The sequence below is a fragment of the Ovis canadensis genome, chromosome 17 (genome assembly GCF_042477335.2).
Source record: "Ovis canadensis isolate MfBH-ARS-UI-01 breed Bighorn chromosome 17, ARS-UI_OviCan_v2, whole genome shotgun sequence".
NCBI lineage: Eukaryota > Metazoa > Chordata > Mammalia > Artiodactyla > Bovidae > Ovis > Ovis canadensis.
In genome coordinates this window covers 26,232,917-26,246,882 of record NC_091261.1, presented here as the reverse complement: position 1 = coordinate 26,246,882, position 13,966 = coordinate 26,232,917, and the positions used below count along the sequence as shown (strand labels likewise).

At 39.1% G+C, this 13,966-nt stretch overlaps 1 long non-coding RNA gene across 1 annotated transcript in view; it reads left to right on the top strand.

Moving 5' to 3' along the window:
- The first annotated feature begins 798 nt into the window (after positions 1 to 798).
- Positions 799 to 13,966, top strand: part of LOC138422201 (uncharacterized) — an 80,279-nt gene continuing 67,111 nt past the window's right edge. The window contains exons 1-2 of the long non-coding RNA XR_011249791.1: positions 799 to 905; positions 9,822 to 9,891. This is a non-coding gene — a long non-coding RNA (uncharacterized lncRNA). The remainder of the gene's footprint in view (positions 906 to 9,821; positions 9,892 to 13,966) is intronic.

Here is a 13,966-nt window from a genome sequence, read left to right as displayed (position 1 = left end):
TCCCCAAAACATATATTGACACCTTAATCCCCAATGTCACTGTATTTGGAGAAGGGCATATTAAGAGGTCATTAAGGTTAAATGAGACCATAAGGGTGGGGTCTCAAACCTCTTGAGTCTACTTCTTGGAGTGCATGCGTGTGTGCTAAGTCCCTTCAGTCATGTTCAACTCTTTGTGACCCTTTAGACTGTAGCCCACCAGGCTCCTCTGTCCATGGAGTTATTTAGGCAAGAATACTGGAGTGGGTTGCCACTCCCTTCTCCAGAGGATCTTTCTGACCCAGAAATCAAACCCAGGTCTCCCTCATTGCAGGCAGATTATTTACCATCTAAGCCAGAGAGTTGATTTTAAAGCATTCAAAAAGTTAAGGAGTAGACTCCACGGAGAGAGGCTTGCCTATACCAGCAGGGGGGTTGTTAACTGCAATAGGCCAGGAGAAGAGTGACACTTGGCTGCTTCCATCATGATAGTGAAATAATGGCTCAAAACTGCCATGGAACAGTGAGACCCTCAGGAAGTATTTCTGGTTTCCGCCAGCCTGAGTGTGTCAAGCAAGGGACTGGGGGTGCCCATGTGCCTGCTGAGGGGACAGAGAATTCCTTGGATCTGGTTGACGAGGTCACAGTGGGCAGATTTGGAAATTGGAGGCAGATGGCCAAAATCAAGGACTCCTGTGAAGGATGCCAGTGCGGGAACTCAAACTGCGAAAGGGACCAATTACACTCAGCTGGCACTGATCCCAGAAAGGAACAGCCCCACCCTTTTCCAGTGGAGACTGAAGGGTGCTGGGAAGTCAGGGCCGGTCTGAGGACTCCATCGCTTCTGATGCTGTGAGACCATAGAAGGTGCAGTTGGGAAAGAACACAGAAGAGAAAATTACTTGTGAAGACTGGAGTCCTTATAGGTAGGTGTAAGGGGCTTACAATCTCTTTCTGTATCTATCATATGAACGCATATCTGGCCTGACTATATGTGCTGACTATCTGAGTATTTCTAAAGACAAAATCATTTCTCTCCTGGAAAGTGAGTCACTGAGGGTTTGGAGTGAGGGGTAGACCTCTTTGAATTACCTTCTTTACTGTTTTCCCCCTTCTTTTCCTCATATTTCTCTCCAGGAGGGAAGATTATTTCATTCTGTTTGCCATAGTCTCCTATCCTATGTCAACAAGCATCCTGGATTAGCTCTCATACAAAGGACAATGGTAGGAATTCTCTCCAAAGTCCATGGAATAAACACTTGGTTCTACATCCTCCAGATATATTTAACTGGGAGCTGTGGGGTATGATTTAAAAAAAAATGGATCTCTGAAAATGAAAGTAATTTGACTTTTAAATATTATCTTCATTAAAAATAGAAGTAAAGAACTTATGCCAACTGATAACAATCCCTTCCAAAATCAGAAAAGGCTGAGCTAGAAATCCTCAAAGGAAGAAGTAAACCTAGTAAATAACAATTAAGCTCACAAGTAATCAAAGATGTGCACATGTAAAAGCATAAAACTGTATTAAATTTGCAATTAAAAGAAAAGAGTTCCCAATGCTGGAGAAAAGTCTGTGAAAGTGTTTTTATTGTAATACTGTTGGCAATGATAATTTGTTCATAATTTTCACAAACAATTTAGCACCAAGTTTTTGTATTCTCCAGATTATCTCCTTAGATCATGTGTTTTTTCATCATTAGAAAAGATAATAAATATGCTAATAAATATGCTCTTAAACAAAGCTATGTTACTCTCCCTAGTATCAACTGCTGTTTACCAGAGCTACCTATGTGGGGCTGGTGAATCTTCCACCTGGCATTTCATATCATCCTTATCTGTGTCCACCAGACATTTATATCAGTAACTGATGACAGGCTGCCAAAGTGACAGGGGTGTTCTGCTAGGACCCTTAAGTAGCTCTAATTTTTATGCTTCAACTAAAATGTGATGTAAATTTATTTCAAATATATGTGTAACAGTCAAATACAAAACAAATCAAACCAGTGAGTTAAAAATAAGAATAGTAAAATTATTTCTCAAAGAAAATTTAAAGTTAGCAAGTCAATGAATGGTCGCAAAAGGACCTTTTCCTTAAAGGTACAGCAACGTGCGGCACATATAAGTGTCCACGAAGCAACTTTGTAAAAGAACCCAACAATGGCAGCGACGTGAGGAATTACCAAAATGAAGATAAAATCCCAGATTAAAGTGACAGATGTTCAAGTGCATCACTGTCTCCTCTGACAGGTGACTTCCTAGGGACTGCATCAACATCTTAGAGAAGCAAACAGACCTCCCTTCTTTCTCCAATTCCAAGATGCCTTTTTCCCCAGGGAATTGGTACAAAGTTATCCTCACACAAATAAAGAAGAAAGAATTCAGAAGGATGGAACAGAGTCAGAAAAGTACTATCTTCATACCTTTAACATTTTTCCATAAAACTTGAGCATGCTCTCTCTCTCTCTCCACATATATACCATATATGTATATAATAACTGAAATTAATTAAAATTCAAAAATATGCTTTCCCTGGGCTCTTATGTGACATTAATGAAAAGGGCTCTATAAAAAGAAGTGTACATTTAACTGCTGTGTAAAATAGGACCAAGAGAACTCTTGTTCCAAAGCTAGCTTCCTTTTCCTTTAAATAAAGAAGTTATTTTTTTAAATTTTCAGTTCTATAATTTTCTACAAAGCATTAAAATCTTTGCTTCTCTAGTGTAGAATTTTACTGAGGAAGAGAGTGAGACTGATAAAATATTTCTCAAACTTGAGAAATATTTCTTTACTATTTATGCACATAAATAATATGTGCTGTACATAAATAGCGGAGAAGGAAATGGCAACCCACTCCAGTATTCTTGCCTGGAGAATCCCAGGGACGGGGCAGCCTGGTGGGCTGCCGTCTATGGGGTCACACAGAGTCGGACACAACTGAAGTGACTTAGCAGCAGCAGCAGCAGTACATAAATAGTATGTATACAGGATGCTGGAGATCATGTCAGCACCTTTATCTCACCCGTGAGAGCTCAGAGGCTCTCTGAGGCACAAGCCACTATAGGGAGGTTATGCAGCTGGCCAATGTGCAGGCGAGATCTGACCAGAAATTGTGAATGTAACTCATTCAGCTGCATCACTAAACTAGGGATATTTACTCTGCAGCAAGCACAATGTCTTCCTTTTCATTTTTCACATCATCAGGCGATGATGTGCATGTTACCCATAACTTTAGGATGGGTCTAAGGAAGGGGAGGTTAAAGGGCGTGGATAGTGTTTCAGGCCATACGCTTCTTTCTGGTGTTTTCATTCTCTTTCCTAAGATCACTGATGTCATGATGTCTGTTACTTGAAGAATCTAATACTGATTGCAACTTCATCTCTTATAGAAGCTTGTTATGTAATTCTACAAATGGGAAAAAAAAAAAGAAAAATGCCTATCAAATAAACTCGAATCTTTCTGTGACTTTTTCTCAACATACATCACTCAACACCTATTATAATGCATATGGGTTTCCCAGGTGGCGCCTTCCAATGCAGGAGGTCGGTTCAATCCCTGGGTCAGGACGATTCCCTGGAGGAGGGCATGGCAACCCACGCTAGTGTTTTTGCCTGGAGATTCCCATGGACAGAGGAATCTGGCAGGGTACAGTCCATGGAGTGCAAAGAGTCAGACACAACCAAAGTGACCTAGTACATATACACATAAGACATACAGAAGGGCTTGATTTGGCTTATTAGACAGATTCAAATCCAGCTGATTGAAAAGAATTTGCATATATTTTATAAATCTGATTCCTTTTCCAATGGTCATGAGACTTTGGAATCTTTCATGACCTTTACAATCCAGACCAGGAAGCTTTTACAATATAACTCTTAAAATTTCAGGAGGATAGGAAGATAATTTTATCCTACTGATACATGTCAAGCTCCTATGACAGTCCCAGGTACAGTGCGGACTCTCAAAACATAATTCCAAATGAAGCCCAGACACCTGTAAGCAGAGGAGCTATGCATATGTAAGCCAGGGCTACAGCTCTGATGTTTGAAGTTCAAGTTCACAGATCAGGCAGCAGCTCAGGGTGGGAAGGATGGAACTTACTGTTCAGGGCCAAGAAGTCTGATTAACAAACACAGCTTGTGAGGAGTGTTTCTTACAGTGTCAGGGGAATGTGGGAAGATAAGAAATTTCAGGGATGATTCCTATGACATTGCTTCAATTATGAAAATTTTTCAGATAATTCCTACTCCAGTCAAGATGACTCATCTTATATTTGGGGCTGATATTTTTAATGGATACTATTTTAAGAAGAATAACACTGGGCTCAAAATCAACAATACATTTGCTACAGGTTCATTGACTTGAAGTTTGGGCAATTTTCCTATCCACTAGACCAGTTTTTTCTTTTCTTTATTTTCCTTTAAAGGAAGTCCTTGAGGAACAGAGATATCTTATTTTTTAATGGCATTTAATTTACCAATGTGAATCAGATTATTTAGAAATTAACTTTAAGGAGTAATAGTTCTAGATCCTTGCCTTAAGATAATTTAAAAAGTAATGACTAGATTTATTAAACTAATTTGAATTCCTTGAGTTAATTAGGAACCTTATTAACAGATATTATTAGGGAGAAATTTCTAATTTCAATAAAGGTTTCTAAGCACTAATTTTGGTTTTGGCCAAAACTTTTGACATTGTAATGATGAAAATATAACCTGTATTATGGATCTTTATAAAAGGTAATGTGTTGTATAAAGCAATGCTGCCCATGGAAATATTAGAATGTGGGCTATAGAAACCATTACACAATTTAAAATTTTCTGGTAAATACATTAGCAAAAGATGAAATCAATTTTAATAACATTTTTTATTTAACCCAAATACCTAAAATATTATTATTTCAACAGGTAATCAATAGAAAATCCATTCCTGTTCGTCTGTCCAGGCAGTTATATTATAACAAAATACCACATACTGTTGGCTTATAAACAATAAAAATGTACTTCTCACCATTCTGGAGGCTGAAGTCAGGTATCAGGTTGCCAGCATGGTTAATGAGGGCTTTCTCCTAAGTTTTTGTATCCTTACATGGTGGAAGGTGGAAGGAAGCTCCATAGAGTCTTTAATAAGGGCACTAATCCATGAGGATTCCACCCTCCAAATAACATCACATTGGGCCTTAAGACTGCAACATATGAATGTTGGGGGTACATTCTGACCATAGCACTATTAATGAAATATTTTATGTTTTTTTAGTTTTAAGTCTTCAAAATCTCCCTTCAGATAAGTCACATTTCAAGTACTCAAAAGCCACAAACCGCTGGTGGTGACCATCAAGGGCAGCACAGGTCAAGAGGCTGAAAGATTTTGGAGTTTGACAGCTCTGGATATAAAACCTGGTTCAATCATTTACTAACCATTAGTCATTGAAGAAATTTAAACATTCCAAGTGTCAGTTCCAGCAACTATAAAAGGGGAGTAATTTTTGTGAAGATTAGAAATAATATAAAACATCTACTACAGTGCTGGGAACTCAGGAGCTATTACTTCCTGAAGAAGCTGAAGTTTCAGTGCTTGAAACATAATTTCTATTAAATGCAGCTGCTATTACCATCATCACTTCCTCACCTTTGAAACTGCAGAAAAAACTACTCTTAGTTTAACTTTCTCCACCAAGAAGCCAATTTTGCATTGATACATGGAATAGACCATCTGACGTGGACCATCTGCAAGGTGACCTCATTAGCACACAATATATGAGATAATACTGTTGGCACTTACTGTTAAATATGCATTTATCATGAAGGAGCTCACCTTCTTCATTATAGATCACAAGAAAAGTGACAGGAGATATATTCATTTTGTGGGTTATTATCTTTATCAAAAGGCACACAATGCCTTGGTAAAATAATACATTTCATTCTGGGATATATTAAAACTTTTCTACATGCTCTGAAAATTCATTTCCTCTTGTTTCAATTCACATCTCCCATATCTCAGTTACTTCAGTCTAGTTAGATAAGCCTGATTCTTCTGGCCATTACTCTTAAGAATATTCTCAAAGAGACCAATTGTGATTTTCTTTGGGGAAAAGACTGGATTTACATTTCTAGAAATGGTAGAAAAGATTGGCGAGAAAGAGGCTGAAGATTTTGCTTGAAAATGATGGCGAAAGAAAACGCAATTTCCAGTCATACTTGAATACCAGTTGACTAGGTCTACTTTATGGAATGCTGACAGTCAATGAAAGTGAATATTTATGCTAATTTTTAAAGCTCTCAAAGTGTTCTTATGCCAATAATTTCACTTAATCATGAAAAAATATATAGGAATCAACACTAGCTGAATTATGGTGAAACTTCATTGTTTGAACTGTATGCAGTTTGTTTTGTTTGCTTTACCCAGAGTCTTTGCAACACCATGGACTGTAGCCTGCCAGGCTCCTTTATCCATGGGACTTCCCAGGCAAGAATACTGGAGGGGGTTGCTATTTCCTTCTCCAGGAGATCTTACTGACCCAGGGATCAAACCCGAGTCTCCAGTATCTCCTGCATTGCCAGGTGAATTCTTTACCATCTGATCCACCATGGAAGTCCTTACACAGAAAGTTAGCTCTATACAGAGGGAAGTATTTGTTTTTTTCTATGAGAATGCCAAAGCAGATAACACACTTTAGAAAATCCTACCATTCCCATATAATGATAATTCAAAGGAAAATAGACTTTCAAGTGGATCTTGGTCAGACTCAGTCTATGTGAATTTAGCATCAAAAATCTGGGTTTCAAAGTGGAGAATTACATCCTGGATGCTGCACTGAAGCTTACACTTAGGAGTTTTCTCTTAGGAGGGGATAGAATTGTGATAGAGTCATAGCTATAGTTGAAAGTCTGAACTATCCCATCTTATTCAATTTATAGGTGAGATTCAGAGAAATGGAGTGACTGGTCCATAAGCAAAGTGATAGCTAAAGATAGAGAGAGTGAACCTGAGCAGTTTGACTCAATGCAGGACTTCTGTTTGAGCTCAAGATAGGTTGATCACAAATGCACCAAAGTCATATATTGATTGCATGCATGCTTAGTTGCTTTAGTCATGTCTGACTCTTAGCAACCCCATGGACTATAGCCTGCCAGGCTTCTCTGTCTGTAGGGATTTACCAGGCAAGAATACTGGAGTGGGTTGCCATGCCCTCCTCCAGGGATCTTCCTGACCTAGAAATTGACTCGTGTCTCCTGTGGCTCCTGCATTGAAGGCAGATTCTTTACTGCTGAACCACAAGGGAAGCCCCATATATTGATTATTTTGAACTAAAGTTACTTAAACAGTCAGTGCAAGAACACCCTGACTCTACTTTGTCCCCAGAAAGCAGGACATAAATTTCCCACATGAAAAATACCCTCCCAACACAGGACATACAGAGACATCCTTATTGCTAGAGACACAAATTCAGGGCCAAGAAGTTTGAGCAAACAAACTCTGCTTAGATTCTTCACTAATTAAGTACCCAAGCTGAAGTCTCCTTGTCTTGTCAATTCCTTACAAATCTATTGTTCTTCATTTAAAAAGTATAAAAGCTGCCTGCCTTGGTCACTGCTTAGGTCCTATATCTGTGAGACCTCCATTACATAAAAACATAAATTTTATTGTCTCCTGTTAACCTTTCGTATGTCAAGTGAAAGTGAAATTTACTCAGTTGTGTCCGACTCTTTGTGACCCCATGGAATTCTTCAGGCCAGAATACTGGAGTGGGTAGCCTTTCCCTTCTCCAGGGGGTCTTTCCAACCCAGCAATTGAACCGGGGTCTCCTGCGTTACAGGTAGATTCTTCACCAACTGAACTATAAGGGATGCCCTTATTATGTTAATATAGCTATTAGATCAACCAAAAAAAGAAAAACACATAGGGAGAAATTTTCCCTTCCCCAACACCTCTGAGGAAAATGATACACAAGCTGAGGTGGAAGATAGTTGAGTAGAGTAAGAAGAATGTTTCTTGACATTTTATCCCTTTGGCTGAATATGCTCACAAATAATGAAGTAAAAAAAATAATTAAATTAAGCTTTATTCTCAAGTACTAGAAAGCTTCAAACTGAGCTATGGAAATTATGGGTATTTGGAGTGAGAGAGGTGTGATTTATTCAAATAATTATTTCAATGCTGTGCTTTATTTTGACTAGAGATGCCATTGTCATATTTCCAGCCTGACTTTCATTTTCAATTGTTTGTTATTCATGGATCATGGATAGAGAAAGACAAGTTATTACTACTGAAGCATCTCTAGGAAATTCTTCTGGGCAATTAAACAACCATTTCCTCCCTCATGGGTAGCTGCAAAGCCACAATGCTTAGCAAATGGATTGGATGAATACTGGTAAAGAAAATGACCAGCTGGCATTCTGGATGTCTCACAAGGAACATGTCCTCCTCTATATTGTTACCTCGTTCTGAGAGTCACAGATTTATGCAGGCTTTGCAAAGGCATTACAGAACCAGTTCACACCTTGCTCTGAAATGAAGATACTGTTGCCTCTGGCTGTAGGAACCTTGATGCCCGTGTTGTCCCTCTGTCTGGGGTCCAATTGTGCTTTTTGTATACAGGGGTCACTCCAAGTTATGAGAAGTTTGTTTTTCCAAACCAAATGGTGAGTGACTGTAGAAATATTTCAATGTCTTAAAGCCAAGAAATAAAGTAAATTTAAGACAAAAATTAAAATGCATATATGATTTACTTTGTAGTAACCTATAAGGGAAAAGAACCTGAAAAAGATTATATATATATATATGTAACTGAATCACTGTGTTGTACACCCAAAACTAACATGATACTGCAAATCAACTATGCTTCAATTAAAACATTTAAAAAAAAACAGAAAAAATACAAATAAAATGTGTATATGCTAAAAAGTACAAAATGGGAAAAGTTATATAGAGAAATGCTTGTGTGTTAGTCACTTTCAGTCATGTCTGATTCTTTATGACCCCATGGACTGTAGATTGTCAGGCTCCTCTGTCCACAGAATTCTCTGGGCAATAATACTGGAGTGGGTAGCATTTCCTTCTCCAGGGGATATCAGAGGATCTTCTTGATCCAGAGATCGAACCCAGGTCTCCTGTATTGCAGGAGATGTAGCAGATGCAAGTCCAATCCCTGGGTGGGGAAGATTCCCGGAGGAGGGAATGGCAACTCACTCCAGTATTCTTGCCAGGAAAATCCCATGGATAGTTTCCTTGAGCACTTACCAAGTTTCAGTTTTCATATGTGATGGCATTGTCTCTGAATAGCTATTTCTTTCATTATTGTTGACAATATCTCTCAGCCATGTTCTCTGTTATATACTTCAGCAATGCTTATTGGACCCCTCTCTGAGCTCTCTAGGTCATCCTCCAATCATATCCCCTTGACTAGTAGAATTAGAGTTGGTCAAAATTATTTTGTAAATGCAACATCTCTCTATGTCATTCTTTTGTCTTGTTAAGCTACAAGTGTTGGCATGCTCAGTTGTGTCTCTTTGTGACCCCATGGACTGCAGACCGCCAGGCTCCTCTGTCCATGGGATTTTCCAGGCAAGAATACTGGAGTGGGTTGCCACTTCCAGTTCCGGGGATCTTCTCGACCCAGGGATGGAACCAGTGTCTCTTGCTTCTCCTTCATTGGCATGGAGGTTCTTTATCACTGCACCATCTGGGAAGCCAACTGGATCACTAAGCCTCTGTGTTAATTTAGTCCTTCCCAAGATTCTGAGACTCTTGTTGACTGCAGAGAAAGAGGAAACATGAATATCAATGTCAAAAGCTCTTTAGAGTCTGTACCAAGCCTCTCTTATTGTTTCTCTAATTCTAGTTCCTGAGTGTGGCAAAGACGGACTAACCCCTCAGCAGAGCTCCTTTTTCTTCCTCCTGGACCCGCACAGGTCGGTCTCATTTTCCATTATCTCTGGTTGGTGTTCCCTTTCCCAGTTGGCTTTCAGGCCGCCGAGTTAAGTGTGATTGGAGTTATGTGTGTCCTTTCCATCCCTGGGGTTTCCATCCCACCCGGGCTTCCCTGGTGGCTCACTGGTAAAGACCTGACTACTGATGCAGGAGATATAGGAGACCCACATTCGACCCCTGGGTGGGGAAGATCCCCTGGAGAAGGAAATGGAAATCCACTCCAGTATTCTTGCCTGGGAAATCCCATGGAAAGAGAAGGTTGAAGGGGTCCAGTCCATGGGGTCACAGAGAGTTGGACATGACTGAGTGTGCATGGCACGGACGCCTCCCCACCCCTCCCCCTGAAAAAAAAAAAAAAAAGAAAACCTTTCATCCCTGGCCCAAGAAGTTCTCTTACTCATGATCCCTACATTCAATTCTTCCTCCCTTGACTGCTGTGTGCAGACAGGTGTGACAACCTTGAAATCTTCATGATAAAACTGACAGTCTTAGGAAGGAAAGAGTATCTATTTCTGAATCATTGCTTGAAGGAGAGACACCCATCAATCAGAAATATGCATTTAAAACTTAAGTGGAAAATAAAATCCCATAATGAAAAACCACTAATATTTAGTGCTTTATAGATTACAGTGGCTATAACTGCCTTATAGAAAATTGACATACATATTCCTGCAATAAATTCCCATCTTAATAGCATGGTTCCTGCCTTGCCCCTGTTTACAGGCCCTAAACCTCAGTTACTCTTTGGTGTCCCACCTTATTTCTCAGTCCTTCCAGAGAAACTGATTTGTTCTCTGTACCCCACAGCAAGTGAAGCCACAGAACAAGAAGCCCACTCTCCACTACTAGAGAATAGCCCCCACTCACCCCAGCTAGAGAAAAGTCCGCACAGCAACAAAGGTCTGGCACAGCCAAAAATAAATCTAAAAAATTATAAAACTGAGCTGGCAGAATAATTTATTATACTTAAAAAATAACATATCTATCTTTCACATAGTTTTCAAAATAGAAAAAACCAAAATATTTTAAATGTATGGAATAAATTATGATACCTTGAATGATATTAATAACACATTAATTGCAATGATGTGTTAGTCACTCAGTCATATCTGACTCTACCCCATGGACTGTAACCTGCCAGGCTCCTCTGTCCATGGAATTCTCCAGGCAAGAATACTGGAGTGGGTTTCCGTGCCCTTCTCCAGGGGATCTTTCTGACCCAGGGATCAAACCTGCATTGTCTGTGTCTCCTGCGTTGCAGGCAGATTCTTTACCATCTGAGCCACTTGATGTGTTAAGTAATCAGCATTAATCACCATAATATTAATGAGATTTCCAGCTTCCTAAAACAAGCAATTACAAAATTAAAGTGAACAAACACAATTCTCTCTAATAAACACCCTAATAAATAGTTTCTTATAACAAATGTTTATGTTTCCAATATTACAGTTCATAGCTAAGCCCTCCTGTCCATGTGCCAAGGCCCCTGGAACTATTGCCCTGGCTAGGCCATATGCACTGAATGTAGACTGACCCCAGAAACTGTAGAATGCTGCAGAAATGGTGCTTCCAAGTCTAAATCATAATAGTCCTTACGGCATCTGCCTTGAAGTATGTGCTGAGGGAGACCAATCACAAAGTAAGAAATCTACCTACCAGGAGACCCTCTTTTCTTATGTGAAGAAGTCCTATCTGGCCATGTATGAGAGCCGCATGGAGAAAGACAGATGATCTTTCATCTCAGCTGAGGTACCAGACCTATGTGTGAGTCATTGTGGACATCCAGCTGGAGGCACTTTAACTGAATCCAGTCCCTGCCACCTTCCTACAACCATATGGGAAATGCAAGGTTAGACCTGCCCAACTGAGCCCAGTCAATGCAAAGAATCATGACGAACAATACAAACTGTTTTAACGCACTGAGTTTTGAGGTGGTTTGTTACAAAGAAGTAAATAACTGGAATACAGGACAATGGTTATTTTAAAATGGAAATGCAAACTTGCAAATGTAACGCAGTTCTTTACCCGTTTCAGTATATGCTAGTGTACTCTTATTCTGGCTACATGAGTTCAGAATAAACTGGAAGAAAAATAAAGCAGTAAATGGAAGTCAGGATATCACCTTCATTATTCATAAAGGCTAACATGGAGGTTGTGCAGGAGCCAAATAAATTTCATGACACTTAAGAGCTAAATAGGGCCTCCCTGGTGGCTCAGATGGTAAAGAATCTGCCTGCAATGCAGGAGACCTGGTTTCAATCCCTGGGTTGGGAAGATCCCCTGGAGATGGAAATGGTAACCCACTCCAGTAGTCTTACCTGGAAAATTCCATGGACAGAGGAGCCTGCTGGGCTGTTAGTCCACGGGGTCACAAAGAGTTAGACACGACTGAGCTAGTAACACAAGTCTAAATAGAATTATCTACCCATTTACAGGTAAATGGACCCAGGCAACTACCCCCGCCTGGAAGGGAATTCCTGGGTAAGAGTCACAGCACAGAAACAGAAACTAACTCGCAGGAAGGTTTGTTTCCAAGAACAAGCAGCATTTGTTTTCCCTAAATTACCAGTCAGATAAGTCACATGTCATCTGGGGTGAGGTCAGTAATAGAGACCAAGAGTTGCACCAATTTCTTCCCTCCACATGGAAAGATAAACTAGGAGGGAGGGAAAGATTCCTTCTATCAGTAAACAGATTTGACCAAAACTGAGTTAAATGAGTACATATATAACTGAAATGACATGAAGTATGTAAATACGTTCTCATCATCTCTATTTTCCTTTAAAGCAGAATAACGGCCATGTCAGTGCTTTACACTCTCAAAATAGCTTGTGACAATTTCTTGGTTGAAATTTTCTGATTAAATACCTTTGAAACTTGTGCCTCTGATTTTATTTATAATTTTATCCAATGAAACACCCAAGATCTGGTGCTTATACTTTTTCTTTTTTCATTGCCCATCATCAAGTGCAAACAAGGCATAATAAATGAAAATAAGTTACAGGTGCTTCTGAATAATACAAAGTTCTTACCATGTTAGATTAGCTTTATAACTCCAGGGCACTTAATCTCGATATCAGAAACACAACTTCAAAAAGTCTGAGTGAGGGGGGAAAATAAAAAGACTCCAAGGTTCCATTTAGGCTAGACAGAGAATATACCTTAATGGGGTCATAAATGAGTTAAAGATAAGATAGTAAGAACAATTTTGCTTGGAAAATTAGATTTCTCTTGGGCTAATGAGAATGTAAAATTTAACTAAGTGGTTGCTAGAACAGTATGAGTAGGGATGATTTACTAGAATCATTTAAGAAATTAAGAAATCGGTGTATATTTATTTCCTTGATTGTATGCTTCAAAAATTACGTGAAAATTAAAATTTTGTGTCTTTGACCACTGATCCAAATACAAACTAAACATTACCCAACAGTAGGGAGGGGATATATGTATACATATAACTGATTCATGTCGTTGTACAACAGAAACTAACACACTGTAAAGCAACTATGCTCCAGATTAAAAAAAAAAAAATAACATCATCCTCATGGAAGAAGAAAGATAAGTATGATAAGAGATTTGCAAGGATGTCCATAGCCTTAAAGATTGAATGGGGACCATTTCCATTTTACATATGCCCACGATTAATATGCATTTAAAGGAAAGGTGTTGTCTCTACTTTCAAACCTTTCATGTGGCAATTTTGCCCTTAATTTTCATGCAGCTCATAGATTTGATAGGCTCTTTACATTAACAAGCACGCCTCTTTCAAGCCATAGGTTTATTTAACTTCCCATAGCTGTATTTTACTCAACAATACAGCTATATTTCATTACATAAATGACTGCTCTGATATTTCTCGCGTTCCCTTATGGCGAACAGGAAATGTAACAATACACATGCTGTTTGAAGTTAGAACGAACAGTTAAGTTCCAACTACTTACAACTTGAGTGTAACTTTTACTGCTCCCAGGCTAAGCATAAAAACGGATCAGTGAAAGCTTCTTCAGGGGTATTAAAAAAGACTGAGTCGTGATGCTTGAATAGCTCTGCAATCTG